The 18,399-nt window shown below is 44.3% G+C and overlaps 1 protein-coding gene across 3 annotated transcripts in view; it reads left to right on the top strand.

Annotated features, from left to right (window-relative positions):
- The window catches only part of LOC117360684 (serine/threonine-protein kinase PAK 3), a 174,780-nt gene that overhangs the window by 83,621 nt on the left and 72,760 nt on the right, over positions 1-18,399 (top strand). The gene's annotated exons all lie outside the window — the stretch shown is intronic.

Here is an 18,399-nt window from a genome sequence, read left to right as displayed (position 1 = left end):
AGGGGGGGTGAGGCGAGCGGGGGGGAGGATGCCGGTTCGCAGGCCAGAAGAGGGAGTAAGCGGGGGTGGCAGGAGGAGGTTTTAGCAGCATGCGCAGTATACGCGTGTGCGTGCTATATAGAAATTATTTTACAGAAATGCTTTGTTCCCGCGCGCTATACGCTTATGCGTGTTATACACATATGCGCGTTATATGCGTGAAAATACGGTACATAGTATACATTAGTTTATAGGTTACAATTTGGCATGGAGGAGTAGTCTAATGATTACAGCAGCAGGCTATGAAAACTAGGGGAGCCTGGTTCAAATCCTATTGCAGCTGCTTGTGGTCTTGGGGAAGTCACCTAAAACCCTCCAGTGCCTCAGATACAAATTCAAATGGGGAACCTTCCAGGGATAAGAAATACCTACTGTACCTGAATTTACACTACTTTGATAGCTTTCAAGCTTGTAAAATAACTATTTAAAAACTAAGGTACCCTTTTACTAAGCTGCAGTACGTGCTAACGCACACTTGCCACAGCTTAAAATGGCTACTGCGGGACATTCTCAGGTGTCTTGCAGTGAGTTCCAAATCAGCGTGTGCTAACTGTGTTTGTGAGGTAGAGAGTAGGCATTCCTATACTAATAAGTTAGTGTATCTGCATTATTGTGTGCTAACTGGTTAGCACAGGATTACTGTGTGAATTCTTAGGCCTGCCTAAATGGCACCTAAATCGGCCAGCACCTACAAAAACAGCATCGGCTGTGTGTCATTCGTGCTTAGGCACTATTAACAGAATCGTGACTATTAGTGCTGCCCGATTTCCGATTTGAATTGATTCATCCATTCACTTCAGGTGAATCAATTTGAATAGATTCCTTTTAAAAAAAAAAATCAGCCTCCCGATTCGATGATTAACTCTCCTCTCCGTGCCAGCTGCGCTGCCTCTTGCTGGAAGTCCACTACTGCTGCCGCTCCTGCTTTAGGGGGCAAGGGGGGAAGGTCAGTCAGGAAGTGCTGCAGTGTCCTACAGTTTCCCCCCTGGCCTCCCACTCTTACCTAAATTACCACAGCCTACAGAGAGGATCACCGATGCTATGCACATCATCCTCAGCAGCACGTTCCCTCTGCTGCGATCCTGCCCCTGATGTCATGAAGGGCAGGTCCGCAGCAGAGGGAACGTGCTGCTGAGGATGATGGCAGCCTGCAAGGATTGTTACAGCATTGGCGATCCTCTATGCAGGCTGTGGTAATTAGCTGAAACTTCAGGAGGCCAGGGGGAAGCCGGGGGAACATGCAAGCCTTCGGGGGGTCAGGTCTTTGGTGGGGTAACATGCAGGCCTTCAGGGGGAGGGGACCCTCGTGTAGAAATACATGGAGAGAGGGAAGCGGGGTTCAAAGAGACGTGCATATACTGGACTGGGGGGGAGGGAGGGGGGAAGAAATAATAGGTCTAAAAACAGAGGAGAGGGAAAGAGATGGTGGACAATGGGATTTAGGGAGGGAAAGAACAGAAAGGGAGAGAAGTTGGACACAAGGGATGGTGTGGAGGGGGGTGGGATATAGAGATACTGGATAGGAGGGTAGTTGGGATGAGAAAGGGAGAGCCTGGGGTGGTGGGGAAGGAGGGATAAAGGGTGGTTGAGAAAAGGAGAGATGGTAGATCTGGGGATGGTGGGGTCCATTGCTGCAGCTGCGGGGATGGAAATGAAAAAAAGGAAAGATGCTAGACCTCCGGGGGAGGGAAAGGAAACAGAAGGGGAGGACAAAGATAGAAGATGGATGGTTAGCACGGAAAAGAATAAAGAAGGAGACTCTGGCAAGCAAGTTATCAGAAGACAACCAGAGCCTGGAATCAACATGATTTGAATAATGACCAGACAACAAAAGATAGAAAAAATAATTTTATTTTCTGTTTTGTGATTACAAAATGTCAGATTTGAAATGTGTATCCTGCCAGAGCTGGTGTTAGACCGCAAATGTGAGCTAGGAGAGGAAAAGTCTTTTTTGTTTGTTTATTTAGTTTACACCACAGCACCAGTGTGGGTAGGAGAGGGCAAAGGAGGCAAGAGGCTATAAAATTAACCCACAAGGAAAATCAAATTGGGCAGGAAAATCAAATTGAATAGAAAAATCGATGCAAGAGGCTGAATCGAATTGAATCGAAATATTTTTTCCTGAATCGGGCAGCACTACTAGTACCTAAGAAAAAACTTAGGCATTGGTAATGTAGGCCAGGCTTTTAAAGGCCTACATTTCTAGCACCAAGTTTTATGGAGAATAATGCATAGCGGCAGCTAAGGTCATCTCTGCCCCTAACCATGCCTACTTTGACCTTGGGTGCTGCTAGACACCATATTGTAGGCGTGATTCCAGTGCCTACACTTTATTAATGCGTTTTTAATTGGTTTTAAATGGCATGGTCAATTACTGTCCCGATTAAAGCTTTTTAATGTAATTAAGTTAGACGCTGGTAGGGTGCCTACCTGTGCTTAACCTTTGGAACCGTTTACAGAATCTGGGCCTTACTACCTACAAAACAGATGCTGGTAGGTGTTCAGACATTTTCCTTCTTGGTAAGTATGGAGTTATGTGGGAAAAACCCATGTAAAAGCACGCTAAGATGATTTTTTTTTTTTTTTACCACAGCTTAGTAAAAGAACTCTAAAGTTTCATAGGTCTGGAATGTTTTTTTTTTTTTTTTTTAATTAAACCTGTTTCTAAACTGCAGGGCCCCCTGCCTTTTGTGAGTTGTAGAATATAAATTTTATTTGCATGAATGTTTGTTTTATTAATTCCTACAGCAATCAGAAGTTTTATTGAAATCATTTAGCAAATTAGTACAGAGCAAACAACAATACAGTGTTCCTTCAGCACTCCCTGCTTCATAGAAAACAAAATCATACAGACCAGAAATTCAAAGCACAAATCACATAGCCCCCTTCCCCCCTCAACCCATTAAAAAATCTGAACTAAGTTTCCAACTTTAAAAACCTTGCCAGACCCCTATACGATGATATTTACGAGCAATAAGCTGATACAGAACAAACAAGTCATCCATCTTTGCTAGCACATTAGTATAGTCAGGGGAATAAGGCAACATATAGCTGCTGTCAGCCATAACTTGCAGAACATGGTCTCTTCCTTGACCAAATTGACCAAAGTGATGGAGAAAGGCCATCGCAATTTGAAATGACACCTGTTTCCCCAGGATTAAAGAAAGATCAAAAACCTTACCCAGGCAAATATTATAGGTTTAGGGCCTGATTCTCCAAAGTGCATCCCGATTTTAGGCAGCTGTAGGCGTCCTACAGCTGTCTAATCAGCCAATCGGGATGCACGTTTTTTTAAAAAAATGCTCCCCAGGCAGGCCGCCTATATTGAAGGCGAGGCCCGCAAGACACCTAGGCCCTGATTCTGTATAGGATGCCCTGGAGAGGCGTCCTATTCAGAATCGGCCTACACTAAACCCTGATTCTGTAACCGACGTCCATGTTACAGATGCTGGTTAGAGAATCGGGTTAAATTAGACACGGCCCGCTACACTTATCGCGGCAAGGGATCTCTCTGCCGCTATAAGTATAGCGGGCCGCGGCCCCCTGACCGATCGCTGGCAGGAGGGTGCCCAAACCCTCCTGCCAGAAGATGCCCCCTCTGACACTACCGACCGCCCCCCCCCCCCGACACTACCAACCGCCCCCCCCCCCCGACATTACCGATCTCCCTCCCACCCCAACACTACCGATCGCTGGCAAGAAGGTGCCCAATCCCTCCTGCCCAAAGACGCCCCCCGGCACTAACAACCCCCAAACCTCCACCCCACCAAACTTACCTTTTTTTAAGGCCAGACGGTTCTTGCCCGAAATGAGGCGGGCCCGCCCCTTCCTGGCCCATCCCGCTGAAGCCTAAGGCCTGATTGGCCCAGGCTCTAGAAGCCTGGACCAATTAGGCCTTAGGCATAGCGGGTCCGCCCATCCCCACTTAATCTAAGGCCTGATTGGCCAATCAGACCTTAGACTAGGGAGACGCGTAGGGCCGCCTAGGTTCGCCTAAGGCCCGCCTAAGGCCTTTAGGCGAGCTTAGGCATCTTGTGGGTCTCCCTAGGCTCCCGGAGGCGCCTTCAGGCCTGCCTGGGGAGCATTTTTTTAAAAAGCGTGCATCCCGATTGGCTGATTAGACAGCTGTAGGACGCCTACAGCTGTCTAAAATCGGGACGCACTTTGGAGAATCAGGGCCTTAGTGTTTGCCTATAAAGGCCCTGTTGGACCAATATGATAATAATAAAAAAAATACTATTAAGATAGGCATTTGCATCATGAATGGCTGAAGAAGGGTACAGACTCCATAAGAAGGACTCCTGCCAGGGAAAGGGAAGCAAGCTAGATAGGAAGTAGGAGCAATACAGCTTCCACCTGGAAGCTGGTGGTCTCATTTATATGTCTTGAGCAGTTGTATCCATAGATCAGAGTAACCAGCTGCTAGGCATGGAAACTTGACTGCTTATCACATCTTATTCAGGTATTTTTTTCTTCTCTTCCTCATCAATTCTCTGCCTGTTTGGGTAGATAAGCATTAAAATCCCATTTGTCAGGGCTTTCCAAATCTATCTTGAGGACCTCACAATCAGTTTTGGATATCCGTGATGGATATTGAATTATGTAAATTAATCTCATGCATATTCTGTGTGGATATTCTGAAATCCTGACTAATTGTGGAGTCCTCAGGATAGATATAGGAAGTCTTGCCATATATAATCTAGCATCCAATTTCTTTTTCACCCCGATGCTTTGTAATAATCCATGCAGCTGCAAAAACCTGTGAGGCTTTTGCTTAAACATTCACCTGTATAGATTCTGGTGACTCTGCAGGACTGCACCTGGCTTTTACAACTGTAAATGCTAATGGAACAGGATTCACTAGAGGTAAGTCTTGTCAAACAAATCTGATCAATTTCTTTGACTGGGTGACCAGAGAATTGGATAGAGGATGTGCGCTAGATGTGGTGTATTTAGATTTTATCAAAGCCTTTGACGGTGTTCCGTATAGACATCTGATAAATAAACTGAGTGCCCTTGGGATGGGTCCCAAAGTGACAGGCTGGGCCAGGAACTAGTTGAGTGGAAGGCGACAGAGGGTAGTGATCAATGAAGATTGGTTTGAGGAAAGGAATGTTACCAGTGGTGTGCCTCAAGGTTCTGTTCTTGGGCCTGTTCTTTTTAACATTTTTATAAATGATATTGCTAAAGTACTTTCGGGTAAGATTTGTCCCTTTGCAGATGATACCAAAATCTGCAATAGAGTAGACATGCCGGCTGGTGTGAATAACATGAAGAAAGACCTAGCGAAGCTTGAAAAATGGCCTGAAATTTGGCAGCTAAAATTTAATGCTAAGAAATGCAAGGTCATGCATTTGGGCTGCAAAAACCAGAGGGAACGGTACAGTTTAGGGGTTAAGAACTTATGTGCAAGACGGAAGAGTGAGACTTGGATGTGATTGTATGTGATGATCTTAAGGTGGCAAAAAAAGGTTGAAAAGGTGATGGCGAAAGCTAGAAGGATGGTAGGTTGCATAGGGAGAAGTATGGCCAGTAGGAAAACAGAGGTGTTGATGCCTCTGTATAAGACTTTGGTGAGACTTCATTTAGAATATTGTGTTCAATTCTGGAGGCCGCATCTTCAAAAAGATATAAAAAGGATGGCGTTGGTCCAGAGGAAGGCTACTAAAATGGTGTGTGGTCTTCCTGATAAGGCATATGTTTATGTTTATTTAAGATTTGATATACCATTCCTGCATTTTACTGACCTAAGCGGTTTACAAAGTATCAAACTAAAATGAAATTAGTTACTTGAGAAAAACTACCCTCTCTGTCCTTAAGGCTCACAGTCTAGCTAAAGTACCTGATTAAAATAAAAAATATGTAATAGATTTCTTAGATCAAAAATCAAAGAAATAGAAAGAATGAAAGAAGATAAAAAATTAAAGATAAAATAAAACAAGTTTAAGAGATAGAAGAGCCTCTGAGGCAGCTTGATAGTAAGTTCAGTCTGCAGAACCAGGTCAACCGGATGCCACCAAAGAAGCAGGGCCAGGAATCACGCCAGTGAAGACCACCATGACACCAGTCACCGGACAGGCAAGGCCAGGCACCGCCAACAGCAGACCCTTGAAGTGAAGTCCAGTTTCCCTTCGATGTGTCCAACAACGCAGCTGCAGGAGTGCAAGTCCGCCGAGGAGAGGGGGAGAGAGGGCAGGCCACAGGAGATCCTCTGACGCCGGCATCAATCCACCGCTGGTGACCTTGTCGTGGCTGTGCTGCATCTCGCCGATGGCTTCCCCCTTCTGCTGCTGGACAAGAGCCCGGACAGGAAAAGCTGTGTTTAACCAGCTGATAGAATCCCAAAGAAGAGCAGCAGTTGGGAGAGATGAAAGAAAACACATTTCCCTCAGAATCTTTGTGCTTTTTCTCAAGTGACTTGGCACCAGTGGACAGCCTTAGAGTGGCCCCTCAATGCTGCTGTGTTGAACCAGCTAATAGAATCCTCAGGAAGACTTATGGAAGGCGTATGGGGACAGACTTAAAGATCTCAATCTGTATACTTTGGAGCAAAGGCGGGAGAGGGGAGATATGATAGAGATGTTTAAATACCAACATAATATAAATGTGCATTAGTCGAGTCTCTTTCATTTGAAAGGAAACTCTGCAATGAAGGGGCATAGGATGAAGTTAAGAGGTGATAGGCTCCAGAGTAATCTGAGGAAATACTTTTTTATGGAAAGGGTGAGCCTGCCTAGGTATGAGCGACGCAGAAATAGAAGATTAGATTAGATGCATGGAACAGTCTCCCGGAAAAGGTGGTGGAAACAGAGACTGTCTAAATTCAAGAGGACCTGGGATAGGCATGTGGGATCCGTCAGAGAGAGAAAGAGATAATGGTTACTGTGGATGAGCAGACTAGATGGGCCATTTGGCCTTTATCTGCTGTCATGTTTCTATGTTTCTATGACACTGCAATAATGAAAGTTTGCATAAATAATTGTGGAAGAAGCAGATTTTCAGAGATTCTAGCTGTTGGAAGAGATGTATCTCCTTGGTGTGTAGTGGCATGCAAAGTTGCAGGTGAACAATTGTTATTAAGTCAGGTGGTGAGGAATTTGGGTGTCTTGATCGACTTGGGATTGTCTATGGGGGGGACAAAGTGAAGCAGGTTATCCAGTCATCTATTTGTAATCTAAGGATGTAGATGAAATTGAAATACCGCAATAAAAATGATCACAGGTAAAAGAAAATTTGATCATGTCACATTGGCTCCCTATCAACCATAGAATAACTTATAAACAGGATCTCATCACATTTAAAGTCCTACAATTCCCAAAGCTCCATTATTTTTAGACTGAGTTATCATCCCGTATATTCCTTTCCGATTCCTTACGATCTAAGGACAAAAACCTATTTACTATTGCATCCTTATGAATTATAAATACTAGGCGTAACACACTTTTCTCTCTTATAGCTCCCCAAACCTGAAACCTACTACCAGCTCCGGTAAGAGAGAAAGAACCCTTGAAAAGTTTAAATCAAAATTAAAAATTTACCTATATAGGGATGCGTTTAATGAATTTGCCTTCGAAGCTCAGTTAACATTTCCACTCGAAGCAGGCAAGAAATCCCTTATTGTTTTATTCCTTCTTTGTTTTCTTTCCTATACCAAATTGTAGTTCCTCCATGCATTTCCCTCTAATCAAATGTACGTCTGTGATTCTCCAAAAATTGTTCGTCTCCCCTATTTTAATTTTTATTGTTCATCGCTTTGTAATCTATGAAAAAAAGCGATTGTGTCAAATATGAAATAAACTTGAAACTTGAATTATGATTTTCAAATAGTAGTTCAAGCCTTGCCCCCTATTCTACAAAACCGCGCTAGCGGTTTTAGCGCAGAGAGCCTCGCTGAATGGCCCGCGCTGCTCCCGACACTCATAGAGTTCCTATGAGAGTCGGGAGCAGCGCGGGCCATTCAGCACAACTCTCTGCGCTAAAACCGCTAGCGCGGTTTCGTAGAAGAGTGGGTTAGTGCTTAGCAAACTTGATTACTGCTTCCCCAACCCTATATGTCATGTCTGTCTGTCCAAGTTAGATTGTAAGCTCTTCCGAGCAAGGACCGTCTTATTAAATGTCAAAATGTACAGTACTGCGTATGCCTTTCAGTGCTATATAAGTGATAAATAGCAGTAGTAGTGGGGATGGGAAAAATGAAAGTTAGGGCATTACAACTTGTTCAAAATGCTGCAGCAAGGAGAGTGGGGGGGGCAGGAGTCGTTTTAATCATATTTCCCAAAATTGAAGTAGCTTCACTGGTTGCTGGTAGACTTCCTAGTGCAATTCAAAGTGTGCACACTGATTTTTCAGTGTCTTCAGGTGGTGGCCTCAACCTGTTTACAGCAGGTGATTAAATTGTATAAGCCAGTTTGGAGCCTCCAATTGGCTGAGGAGAGGAAGCTGAAGGTGCCAGATCTATGTCAGGTGTACTATGCTGAGACTATATCTTGTACTTTTTCTATTTCGGACCCTCGGCTTTGGAATGGTCTGCCGAACTACATTCTTTTCAGCTCTTTACTGCAGAAGTTCAAGAAAACCCTGAAGACCTTTCTGGTCATGCAAGTGTTCTCCAGTGGACGATTAATTTGTGTTGGCGCAATGATTTGATGGCTTTATTGTATGATTGGTGTTATTGATTTTTATTATGCATTTATGTTCTGTACACATTTTATTATATAGGCTTTATTGTAAACTGCTTTGGTTAAGGTAGTAGATAAATAAATAAAATACTGTTCCCTTCTTTTCCTGGCAGTAGAATTATAAAATCAAGGTGAAATACGAGTGTTTTTTGTGGTTCTGGTGCTTTAGGAGCATGCAGGTCTTAAGGAACTTTTAGGGTTACTTAAAGAGATGATCAAAGATACTACAAACATCTGAATAAAGATGTGAACAAAACAGTTTAAACAGTCATCTGTATGTTCTTTCAAAATGCAAGAAAAACAATATCTATCCGAAAGGACTTAAGATCATTCATCCTCTAACTCTGACTGTGCAGAAGAGCTCTACAAATACCGTGTTTCCCCGAAAATAAGACAGTGTCTTATATTAATTTGGGGCCCAAAAAAGGCACTAGGTCTTATTTTTGGGTAGGGCTTATTTTTTTCATGTACATAATCATATCTCCCTTCCTCTCCTTCACCCTAATTCTTCCTCTTTGCTTTCCCCCACATGTGCAACATCTTTCCTTCCCTCTCACGCATCCCCTTGTGCTTTCCCAGGGTTGTCTGGGCCACCGAGGAGCAACCAGAATCATGGTGGGACTTCAGCTTGACCAGCGTCTTTTGAATGAGAGGAAATGGAGGAAACGCATATAGAAAGAGATTTGTCCAGTCCAGAAGAAAAGCATCTGCCTCGAGGCGATGAGAAGTGTAGATCCTGGAGCAGAACTGAGACAGCTTGAAGTTGTGGGGGGCTGCAAAGAGATCTATCTGAGGCGTTCCCCACTGAGAGAAGATGTGATGAAGGGGCGTGGAATGGAGAGTCCATTCGTGAGGCTGTAAAAGACGACTCAAGTTGTCTGCTAAGGCATTGTCCGCCCCTGAATGTAGACAGCTTTGAGGAAGGTGTTGTGGCGAATTGCCCAGTCCCAAACTTTCAGAGCTTCCTGACAGTAGCATCTTTCTATCCCTCCATCCCTCCCATCCCCCTGTGCAGCAGAACCATTGAGCACCCGCCCCCTCCCCCGCCGTGCAGCCAAACCGCCGATGACCCTTCATCCTTCCTTCCCAACCAATCCCCACTGACCGCGACCATAAATATCTTGCTGCAGAAGAGCGTCGGGCCAGCAGCACTCACAGGCTGCTTTGTAGCCTTCTCTCTGGGGCCTTCTGTGTACTGATGATGTCATCAATACACAGAAGGCCCCAGCGAGAAGGCCATGAAGCAGCCTGTGAGTGCTGCTGGCCCGATACTCCTCTGCAGCAAGGTGTTTATGGTCACGGTTGGCGGAGATCGGTTGGGAGGGATGGATGGAGGGTCAGCGGGGGTTTGGCTGCTTGGCTACCTACGATTAGGGCTTATTTTGGGGGGTAGGGCTTATATTTAAGACCCACCCCAAAAATCATGCTAGGGCTTATTTTCGGGGTAGGTCTTATTTTCAGGGAAACACAGTATATCATTAAGAAACTAAGGAATTAATTGATTCACCAACTCTACAGGAAGAATTATAACAATAATACAGAACCAAAGAGCTAATGTCAGTGTGGCTCTAGAAAGATCTACAAGAATGCCTTGCTAAGAAACATGAGACCATCAAGAAAAATGCATTTATCCTTAGCCAGCTGGAGAAGACCATCTCCTTTCAGTCCAAGTAGTAGAGGCAATAGATCACCTGTCATTCTGAATTCATTGGGTGAATACAAATGCCAGAATTAGGACATAAAACTATCACTATGACTTGACAATTATCAGAGCTCCTCCACATTCCCCAGACACCACTTACAACCTCCTGCACTATCAACACTGCCATATTCCTCTTGTCACTTTCTACAGTAGATGATGGAAGAATAGATTGGAACAGAGGGAGGCTACCTGTGCTGCATTCTTCCACTGCCACTGTTGCATCTTGCCTCCTAACCCCTGTTTTTTTCACTGTAGTCTTGCAGAGGTAAGCCAATCCTGTTCCAATTCTCTGGCAAAACCAGAACATTTTATTTGTTCAAAACCCTTGTTTAAAAAAATGTCCAAAGCATAATAAAGTACTATAAAATAGAAATGTCTAAACTAACTCATAAAAAACTAGTACTCAGGCCCTCCTCCTCCAATCTCTCAAAGGTAAACCAACAAGAGAGAGAGAATACTCCCTCTCATCCACAACTTTATTTAGGAAAATGGCAGTTAAAAAAATATCCTCAGAATATTCTGTAATCCTGCTGTAACCTTAATTTCTCTAGAGCATGGGTGTCAAAGTTCCTCCTCGAGGGCTGCAATTCAGTCAGGTTGTCAGGATTTCCCCAATGAATATGCATGGGATCTATTAGCATACAATGAAAGCAGTGCATGCAAATAGATCTCAATCATATTCATTGGGGAATTCCTGAAAACCCGACTGGATTGCGGCCCTCGAGGAGGGACTTTGACACCTCCTGCTCTAGAGTTAGATTCCACAATTTGAGAACAACCACAGAAAATATTTGAGCTCTAAGACTAACCTGCCTCATGACTTTAACTGTAGGGAGCAACAAGTATGCCACTTAACTAGGCCTTAATTCTAGAACAGGCAAAAACCACTCTAGGCTTGTCCATTCGCCCTCAGAACCCTCAAAGTCAAGGCTAGTAGTTTAAAGTGAATCCTGGTTTTAACTAGCAGTCAAGGGAAGATGTGCTTCACTTCAGACATATCTGCAGCCATGCTGCTGCTTTTTGAATCACCTGAGAGTACCTGGCAACACCACATAGAGCTCATTGTTATAGTCAGGATTGAGGGGGTGGAGAGTGGACAGTAGGAAATGTATATGCACAAAAAAAATTTAATACAGACTCACAATTTTTAACTTGTATCAGGCTGCTCTCACTACCCTATATACTGTGCCTCCCCAAATCTAAAGTCATCTACTCGAATACTGGAGCTTGAACAGGGCCAACCCTACTGGGAGAATCTTGGTAGCATTCAAATAAGTGGCAGGGCCTTGGAAGTAATGTACTTGCACTGTACTCTTGTATCACCCCACCTCAAAAAATTGGGGGAAGAGGGATGTCACTACATAAGTATGTGGCGTTTGCCTTTCAACCATGGCTAAATTCAGAATGAATGTTTTAAACGCTGTATTTGTATGCACTGCCTCAGTTGTATGTAAATATATCTCATGCATATTCATTAACACCTCCTGAAAAACAGAATTGATTGTGGCCTTTGAGGATGGCAGTTTTATGGTCCATTGTTAGGTCATGTCTAGTTTTTGCTGAATCTTATCTTAGGCATGAGCCTTCAGTCTGGGGGGGGGGGGGGAGTAGAATGAGTGGATTTTGTTGGAGAGGATTGTACTGGCCATATGCATTATTATTTATACTAATCATAATGAAATGATTGCTTACTTTCTTGTTACCTTCTTTTGTTTTCTCATCTTCATTTCTCTCTCTGTCCCTTGGAAGTTGGGACATCATTGTCATTGTCATATGCAGTATTTTGTAAATAGTTTTATTTTCCAGTAAAGTTTTTTTTATTAGCTTTCAAAGGTAACATTTTTTCTTCAAAAATAAGCAAATGTTGACAAATATCAGAACATATAAGTGAAACATAAAAACATTCCAATGGCACTCTCACAGGAAAAGGGAAGGGGGGGGGGGGTAAGGTGATAATCAGAGAGAGCTGCGTTGGGTGAGAGACAGCTGCGTTGGGTGAGAGACAGGGAGAGATGGATGGGTGATAAGAGAGTGACAAAGTGGTGTAATTATATGGTTTGTAATGTGATAGAAACCCAGATCTTTGGGCTAGATTCTCTAAGCCCACCAATCAAGTTCCGGCCACTTAGCGACCCCTTTGCGACCTGATTTTCCTCCGACCTGATTCACTAACCTCTGTTCCGATCATCCTCTTATCTGATCCTTGCATGCAAATGAGGGGGAACAGCATTCAAATGTAGGCAGTCAGCGATTCACTAAACAAATCTGGAACACCGATTGGGCTGGCCGATTGACAAAAGAAGCGACTGCTGGGGACCAGTCGCTCACTGCTTTCCGACTGCATCTCCTGCTCTTTGCCTGGATTCTCCTGCTCTCCTGCCCCGATTCTCCTCTTGTTGCCCTGCTCTCTGCCCCAACTCGCCGCCCTGCTCTTGCCCCAAATCTCCTCCTATTGCCGCCCTGCTCTTGCCCCGAATCTCCTTCTGTTGCTGTCCTGCTCTCGCCCCGAATCTCTTGCCGCCCCAACTTGCTGCTCTTCTCTTGCCCCAAATCTCTCCCGCTGCCCTGACTCGCCGCCCTGCTTTCGCCCCGAATCTCTCCTGCTGCCCCAAATCTCCTCCTCTCGGCCCCCTGACTCTCCTGCCCTTCCCTGCACTGCGAGCCCGTGATTTTAACCTGCGGATTTAAAGCTGGTTAAAACCGCGGGCTCGCGGAGAAAAAGATAAGTTAAAGAAAAAAAGGTCACTGCTCTGTATCTACAGATGGTCTGCACTTTAGTCGGGATCACTATTCAGCGATCCTTGCAGTCAGTTGGGGGCATGATTCCAATCGTCCTCATATGCATGAGGACGCGTTGTTAATCAGCCCCCCGGATCGGGGGTCCGTTTAGTGAATCTAGCCCTTTGTTAAGTCCTACCTAGTGGATGTCAAAATTTTTTATAATTTTTATTTCAAAGGTCTTATTTTCTTCGATTGTTTTAAAGTTTCATTTTAGTATTCTTACCATAAAATCACTGATGCAGTGTTCTGGTTTTGTGAAGTGCTGTCATGTAGAGGTGACATCCTGGTTGACATTGTAATATTTAATATGGTATCTGTATAAATTGATTCTAGTCTTTAACATCTGACTTGTTTCTCCAATGTAGCACTGACAGGAAAATAGCGCAGAATAATAAGCTGCAAATTATTGTCATGATTTTAACATTTTTTTTTTTTAAATTTACCATATAGCACTTACCTGTATCTCTTCAGACTTACACCACAACACCTCACATATAATGTATAGTTCCCAGCTCCTCAGAAGTACCACCTGGGCTCAAACAATTTTCATTGCCCTAGGCTTTATGCACTACCTCCTCACTGGAATGGCTCACAATTTTTTATTCACTATAAAACTTATAATTATAATTCTCTTTTTATTTAACACCCGTTATAGCATATTTCTTTCTTAAGGGTACTTAGCTTTTTATAAGTAGTCTTCCTTTTAGGCATATAGGAGCCAACGTTTCACCCATGAAGGTTTTCTCAAGGCTTATCATTCCTTAATACACTTAACTCCGTCAACCAGACCACTGAGGATCTGGGGACTATAAATTATATGTGAGGTGTTGGGAACTTATACTGATCATGATTTTAACGTAGCATGAATTTGCATACTTGTTATTCTGAGCATTCTGTGCTGGATTTGCGGTAGAGTTTTCTCTACCATGAATTTTTTGAGCATGGGCTCATCTGTGAGCAGTAAACTTTTTTGCCAGGTGCAGGGCGGTGCAGAATTGTTGGTTGAGAGGAGCAAGTGTCTAGTGGCACTAGAGAATGACATGGGGAAAAAATTTGTCCCCGTCACCGCCCTGTCCCCGCGACCACCGACCCTGTTCCCACCTCGTCCCCGTGACCACTGTCCCCACAGCATCCATACAAGTGTCAGTACTGCAATATTTAGCTTATTCCTTCCTTATAAATCAAAGTTTTGGCTGCTGAACTAGAGAAAGAGATGTTCAGCTGGCAGGGCTTTGTTTATAAATTTTTATCAACACAACTAATATACTATTTTATCCTAAAGCAAAAAAATAAAATAAATATAATTTTTTTTTCTACCTTTGTCATCTGGTTTCTGCTTTCCTCATCTCATTCATTTCCTTCCATCCATTGTCTGCCTTCTCTGTCTCTTCCATATGCTCTGTTACTGTGCCTCTCCCTTCCATCTCTCCCTCCACCCCCACCCCCAATTGGTCTGGCACCCATCTTCTCTCTGCTCCCCCATTAGTCTGGAATATCTTTCTTGCCCATTCCCTTCAGTGTCTGCTCCTCCCCACCCTACCTTCCCCAGTTCCCTTCAGCATCTGTTCCTCTGCACCCCACCTTCCCCAGTTCACTACAGGGTCTGTTCCTCTCCACCCCACCTTCCCCAGTTCCTTCAGCATCTGTTCCTCTCTACCCCACCTTCCCCAGTTCCCTTCAGCATCTGTTCCTCTGCACCCCACTTTCCCCAGTTCCCTTCAGGGTCTGTTCTCCACCTCACCTTCCCCAGGTCCCTTCAGCGTCGGTTATTCTCCACCCCACCTTTCCTCCCTTTCTCCCTCCCTGACCCTTACCTTCACGGCAGGCAATTTCTAAATTTGGTTCCTACAAGCAGCCGGGGCATTGAAATTGAATGTGGTTGCAGGAAAGGTCGTGTCTGATGCAACTTCCAGTTGTGTCAGAGATGACCTTTATGGCAGCCACACATGATTTCAATGCTCCAGCTGTTCATAGGAAGCAAATTTAGAGAAATTGCCTGCCTCGAAGGTAAGGGACAGGGAGGGAGATGCTCAGGCGGCAGCAGCGATCCGGCGGCAGTGATCAGGAGGGAGGGAGATGTTTGGGCAGCAGTGGCAGCTATCAGTAAGGAGGGAAGGAGCACGATCGGTGACCGCGTGTGTTCTCTCCCTTAACTGCGGAGACAAGGCCATTCACTGCTCCACAGGCTGGTGAATGGCCTTGTCCCTGTAGCCGTGATGAACACTATTTCCCCCCTCCCCCCACCCACCGTGTCCCCATAGCCGCGATGAATACTATTTCCCCCCTCCCCCCACCCACCATTTCGACAGGTTACCCGCGGTCACCTGTGGTTTACCAAGGGTAACAGCCACCATGTCATTCTCTAAGTGGCACCTGTTCTCTCCCTCCAATCTCTTCCTCCCCCCTGATATTTAAAAGAAAAAAAGGTTTACAAAGGTAGTGTAGGGTGTCCCTCTCCTGACCTCATTCCTCCCCCCTGACCCCTAATATTAAAAAGAATACCCTGGTGGCTTAATGGCTTTCCAGCCTACCTCCCTCCTACTTGCTTCTGTCTCAGTTGCATCTTCAAAATGGCAGTACCCTTATATAATAAATTGGCCCCACCTAATGCATCCCAGGATGCACATCACAGGGCAGGACACCACCATTTTGAAGATGATGGCGACTGAAGCAAGAGCAAGTTGACATCACTCCTGTCCTATTCAAGGTTTGGGGTCAGGGAGCCTCAGCTTGGGTTCATAGTCTAGTGGGTTCCCCACCTACCCCATCAGCGATTCTTTGGAGATGGGGGGGAGAGGAATAGTAGACTACCAGGAATTTATTTGGGGGGGGGAGGGCACCAGACTATAGGGCATTTTTTTAATATTAGGGAAAAAAGGTTAGTCATGTGGTGGTGGGAGGGTGGATAACATAGTAAATGACGGCAGATAAGACCTGAATGGTCCATCCAGTCTGCCCAACTGTACATTCTCTATAAATTAATGATTTAATTTAAATGGTCCTTTTTCTTAGATATTTCTAGGCCAGAAATTCAGAGCTCTGCCCATTAGTGTGCTTAGGTTCTATCTACTCGAGTCTCTGTCAAAACTCACTCCAGCCCATCTAAACCATCCCAGCCATTGAAGCCCGTCCCAGCCTGTCTTCAACTGAATGGCCATATACGGTACACAGACCATGCAAGTCTGCCCAGTACTTCAATATATGCAAGTCTGCCTTAGTTCTTCAATATATATACTTATTATTTTCTGATTAGGGATCCTCTGTGTTCATCTCATGCTTTTTTGAACTCTATTTTCCTGTCCACCACCTCTCTTGGGAGCGCATTCCAGGCATTAGCAACCCTCTTCGTAAAGAAGAATTTGCTAACATTTTTGAGTCTGCCACCCCTCAACCTCAAATTATTCCCTCTGGTTTTACCATTTTCCTTTCTCTGGAAAGGATTTTGTTCTACATTAATACCTTTCAAGTATTTGAACATCTGAATCATATCTCCCCTGTCCCTCCTTTCCTCTAGGATATACATATTCAGAGCTTCCAGTCTCTCCTCGTACTTCTTTTGGTGCAAACCTCCTACCATTTTCATCGCCATTCTCTGGACCACTTCAAGTCTAGATGCTAGGGATATGTTTTGGGGCTGCTGTAGAAGAGGTTTTAGGTAGGTGGTAGGGATAATAGGCTGATGCATGCTGCAGCATGCTTGTGTTTGTGGTGGGGGCAGGGGGTGGTGGGGTTTGTCAAACCTTCCAGTCTGTGATTGAGCTAATCACTGCTCAGGTATTGACAGAATGTTTAACAATGAGCCACAGATTTCTGCCACAATTTTAACGTGACAGTAATGTGCATGCTCATTGGTTAGAATAAGCCACAGCATTTTTGTGGTACTAATTTTGCGGTACAGTAAAGGCACTACCAGGGTTAACTCTTTCTATGGACCAGGTAAAGCCCTGGCCCAGGGTGCTGATGATAAAGGTTCCAACATCCCAGTCCAGCCTACCTTCAGAGTTGTAGAGATATAGATGCTGGACTGAGATTTTGACACTCTTTATCATCAGTGCCCTGAGCTAGTGCCTCACCTGGTCCAGTAAGAAGGGGATACTTGAGAGAGAGAGAGAGTTACCAGATCGAGGTGGGGGAGAGAGTAGATTGCAGTGATGGGGGGGGGGGCACCAATGCAAAAGTTGGCTCAGAGCGTCACAGTCCCTTGAGCCAGATTTGGACACAATCACAAGCATTTCAGTGTTGACATGGGCCCCAGTGTTTTGACCTCAGGAACGAGGTTAGGATCTCTGAAAGCTAAGCATAAAATTTATCAAATTAGTCTAACAAAAAGGTGTCACCTTATTTTATATTTTCTCATTTATTAACATTTTCTTCTGGAAATCACTTAATGGAAGATATAATTAATGGAAAAGATATAATTAAGAGTTTCTAATATAAAATAGAATGATGGCAAAGTTCAACTTGTCTGCCCAATTACTTAGTAAGGTTTAGCTAATAAAGGACTCACTGTGCAACAGGGTTTTCTTATTTTATATCTAGTCCCTAAATCTTATAGCCCTCTGACCCTTAGCAACATTTGTGTTGTAGCACTTACCTTAAACCAGCTCACCCAAAGCTTCATGACTTGAGAAGGATTTAGAGATGGGGGAGGGGCTAGAGACAAATAGACAGTGGTCATAGGGAGGGCTGAGGATTTGCGGCACAAAATCTACATGTTCACAGAGACACACATTGGGGAGGATGGGTTTTATTAGGAACTACAGTGGCAAAAGGTCTGGACAGTTTCCTAAAAGAAAAGTCTATAAGCCATTATTAAAATGGACGTGGGAAGCCCCACTGCTTCTTTCTGGGACAAGCAGCATAAAATCTGTTTTTACTCTTTTGGGATCTTACCAGATACTTGGACCTGGATTGGCCACTGTTGGAAACAGAATACTGAGGTTGACAGACTTTCGGTCTGTCTCAGTATGGCAATACTTATGCTCTTATATTCTAACTTGAAGGGTTCAATTTTCCATGCAGTAGGAATCGTAAAATGTTACTGGGCTTGATGGACTATTGGCCCAATAAGGCTTTTCTTATGTTCTTACTGATTAAGTACAAGCCATGGGTCCTCTGGTGCAATCATTGTTACTCTGTCAGGGAGACTATAGAGTCTGCTAGCTGTTTATTTATCTCTGATCTGCTTAGGCTCCTGTA

Source organism: Geotrypetes seraphini, chromosome 5 (assembly GCF_902459505.1).
Source record: "Geotrypetes seraphini chromosome 5, aGeoSer1.1, whole genome shotgun sequence".
Classification (NCBI taxonomy): Eukaryota; Metazoa; Chordata; class Amphibia; order Gymnophiona; family Dermophiidae; genus Geotrypetes; species Geotrypetes seraphini.
Note: the sequence above shows the minus strand (reverse complement) of the source record. Positions and strands in the feature narration are given on the sequence as shown.